A 4583-nucleotide genomic window follows, 5' to 3' on the forward strand; every position below is an offset into this window, starting at 1 on the left:
TATAATTATATATATATATATATATGTATATACACCATACAAATAGATAGATAGATAAAGGTCACTTCTTGGTTTGCAGAAACAACATTCTCACCCACATTGTGCAGCGCCCGGTAGCCAATTCCCGAGTATTATTGCCAAGCACCTATTTTAGGGCAGGTTAGGTTACAGTTGGGGAATATGACCCCCGGTACCGATAACATCTATTCATTTGTTTGAGACATTTTCTTAGAGGAAATTGGCGCATAAATATGTGAGTTTATGTGCGAAGCTTACTCCTTGAATATGAGAGATTTAACAAAAGATAAATATATTCGCATTCAATGATTAACACATGATTCTCAAACAACTATCCGATGTTATGAACTTTTTACGCGAAAAAAAATCTTGGCAACAAGGTGTTTATAAGCGTCATCTACATCTCCATCTCAGCTTTCTGTCCACTAAACACGACATCCTTTTATTCAAGACACCACATAAGAAGAAAGTAAAAGTCTTGGCACAAATGGTATCATTTACTAACGGCCCACGATGCTTGTTTGGTTGTTGGCTGCTTCCGTCAGCAGCAATAAAACGTACAAACACAAACACATACTCTCTCTCTCTCTCTCTCTCTCTCTCTCTCTCTCTCTCTCTCTCTCTCTCCAAGAAATCATAAACTAATCAATTTTATACCTAAGCAAGCAATTACAAAAAGCGCCAACAAATTTTTGTACGAAACACCTGAACAACCGAAATATACCAATTTTCTAGGAACTCAAGAAAGCACAAGGTGGCCTTTAATCTCCTGGGAAATGACAGGTCCGCTGTGTCAACAACGAAATATCACATAACTCCAGGATGATGTACAGAATTTATGAAGTTATAGGCAGGTAGGCCAGTTAAAACTAGTTATTAATGGTTTCAACAACTCGGTGGTGTACCTACCTACGTTTGATCTTCATGCTAAAGCACATCCGCTTAATGAAAACAGTTTGTATGCAAGTCAAAACTATACTGGTTGTTTTGACATTACAGACGTCTCTCTCTCTCTCTCTCTCTCTCTCTCTCTCTCTCTCTCTCTCTCTCAACATAGGGGCAACCAATACCAAAACGTTCAAGTGAACACAACTTTAAGGTTGCATTAAAATCTTTTGAAGTAATGAAAAACAGACTACCTGATCTAGGAAATGTAAATGAATGAAAAAAAAAAAAACAACGAATTCAGGTGTGATATATACATACACACATACACACCCCTTCTCACATGCTAGTGTTGTTCACCAATCATATACATATATACACACACATAGATAGGTAGGTAGGTAGGTAGGTAGATAGCCATAACATATATATGGTTATTTCTATGTATGTATGTATGTATATTATATATATATATATATATATATATATATATATATATATATACATACACACACATATATGTGTATGTATATATACACACAAATATGCGTATATGTGTTATTTCTATCTATCTATATGTGTTTGTATATATACATATATATATGATAGGTGAAGTAAGGAAGGTACTTTGCTCTTGGCTAAACATCTGAAGAAGAAGAATCTACAGTAAGCCAACACTAGCATGTGAGAAGGGGTTATTGAAATAAATCTGCATTTTGGAGGTGAAGAAGTGTTATATATGAATGATGAGGTGGATAATTGTTTTAATGGTATGCTTGGAGGAAGAACTGAAAGGCTGGGAAGTGTGTTAAAGGAATTAAGTGGTAAAGAGGTTACTGTATACCAAAAGATGAGTCGAATGTTGAGAGATGGTTTGATCATGTGAAGATAATGAAGAACGATAAGCCCGTAAAAAGAGCGCGTGAAACCGGGAAAGGGCTGGAATATGTTTTTCCTTTCTTTTGATCGATACGAAGAAACTTCACGGCTAAAAAGCGAGAAAGCGAGTGTGTGTAAGAACTACAGATATGAATAACAGTATACGAATTTGAGGGTGGTTCCAACGGGCCATTCCAGTGCCTACTGTTCTAGTATGCGACGTCGCTAGTGCTATGTAAGTATTCTAGATGGAAGATTCATTCTTGAATCAGCAGTTACAGAGTGAATATGACAGTGATGATTCTGGCTATTTTATTAAAGGCAATAAGAAAAAAGGGGGTTTATTTAAATTCACACACACTCTTACATACATACATACATACAAAAACGCACACACACACACACATATATATATATATATATATATATATATTATATACACTAAATAAAACAAAACCATATTCTCATCCCTCTACGTATTACCATTCCTATGTATATATGACATGCTTATAAAATATAGTATATACAGGTATTTTACAAATATTCTCCCTAAACAAACAAGAAAAAAGAACGGAATACCAATAAATGAATAAAAAAAAAAACTCTTAGCCTTGAGGGGGTATTTATATTCCTTCTCTGATAGAACCTTGAGGATGAAACCTACACTAATTTGCGGCCTCATGACGAAGTAATTACGGCATTCCTCAGCAAAGTAATGCATGCATGAGTGGAAGAAAACAACTAAACAATTATCCTTTAATCATAAAAAAGGGAGAGATCAGCATGGACTTGATGTAAAGTACACATCAAAGGAGTAACAATTATCTAAGTTCAATGAGCGTTAGCAAAATATCCGGTACATTAGGTTGAAAAACTTGAATCATATAAGAATATGAAAAAAATTAATGATAAAACACTTCAGTAGAGGAAAACACACTGAAAGGTATAATGCATAGAAAAGTTCCTTACATATACTTGTTAGGTCTGAGTCTCGTTATAACTCATTACTGCTTACTCCAGAAAGACTAAGCTTTGTTGGCACTTTCTCAAATATTTGTCTTTTTCCTGAGCTGTTCAACCCTTGTTGTTCGCTATTCTTTTCTCAGAAATGAGAGCAGGAACTAAGAGCATATGGGACTTAGGTAAAATCCAAACGCTAAGAACACTGGTGAATACAAAGATAAAATCATAGGAGATTACAAAGGCATAAAATTAATTAGAACCGCCCCCAAAGAAACTTTGTAATGTCTCAACTATAAACATAACTAAAACAAGCAATCTCTCAGAAATATCTTAATAAATAAACACAAATCTTACTTGCAAACGCTTACACATGGTCAATGTTCTTATTTGACATAATGACTAATAATTAACGAAGTCGAGACTCGCTAAGGTCAAAAGGTTAAAAGCCAAAGCCACAAAGTGTATATTGAAGGAGAAAAAAAAATCCTTATCTACTTCCAGGTTGTTTGTTTGTTTGTTTGTAGGCGTATGCCAACACCAATGGAAGTATTTTATTATTTTCCTTATTATTAGTACATAGAGCATTTACAAAAAAAAAAAAAACAGGTGACGCCATACTAGCATGCTTCAGCTGAATACTGTGTTCATAAGTACGGGATACCTTCACCAAGGCTGAACAACGGTGAATACGAAATACATCTTAGCCTATCTTCCTTAACATTACCTCACGTGGGTAGCTGTCTTCTGCCGAGGATGCAGTCAGTTATTGTGGGTCTGAGCTGTTTTCGATATCTTGTGCTAATGCCTAATACTGCTGAAGAAGCAGAAAACAAACAATAGCAAAACATAACATCCATGACAGAGGTTAAAGGTAATGAGCAGCTATAACTAACAATATGAAAGAAACAAACTAGGACAAAACAGTCCTTTAAAGTAGTACCGTGAATATTAGCAGCCAAATTATCCACACATAATAAAGATAAACATAATGCTCTGATGTACAAGGCAATGTGAACAGACAGCATTTCAACACAATGCAGAAGATGAAAAGCTCTTCAGACAAGAAACACTGACTAACCAGTGGTTCATGTACTAAGAATGATTGCAGACGTCTCCTGCTGAAACCCGCGTTGATTTAAATCATTAAAAAAAAGGGATTAAGAAAGTATCTCTCCAAGAAACTAAAAATCGTAGCCCATACATAATCTTAGCCTTCGCGGGAGTATAACATGCAAAACAATAAAAATAAACTAGAAGGCTTTAAAATATAAGAAAACTTTCATACAATCCACAGTTGCATGGCAGTACTAGCCGATAAGTCTCTTAAAGTAATTCAAAAATAATAAGTCAAGAGTCGTGTCCACTTAGGTCAAAAAGTCAAAACCATTTGCATCACTTTATCTTAACCCATTACAACCATTCCAGACTACATAATTGGTTCCAATATGCAAGAAGGTAGTGGGGCTAGCAACCTCACTACAATTGTTCTCGCTACGAACCAGAACGCTAAAACGTTCTAGCATCCCCTCCAAGGAAATAGAACTGTATGGTGAAAAAAGATCAGACACGCACACTACACACACCCCTTATATATATATAAACTATATATATATATATATATATATATATATATATATATATATATATATATATATATATCTACATACATACATACACACACACATATATAATATATATATATATATATATATATATTTGTGGCAAGCGTCTTTCTGACAATTATATTTTTCTCTTTTCAAAACATGATGGAAACTGTAAATAGACATGGGGAAATAGAGGAATTGACTCTTGTAGAACACAGGGTAAAGTAAAAACGT

The sequence above is a fragment of the Macrobrachium nipponense genome, chromosome 8, assembly GCF_015104395.2.
Source record: "Macrobrachium nipponense isolate FS-2020 chromosome 8, ASM1510439v2, whole genome shotgun sequence".
Taxonomy (NCBI): Eukaryota; Metazoa; Arthropoda; class Malacostraca; order Decapoda; family Palaemonidae; genus Macrobrachium; species Macrobrachium nipponense.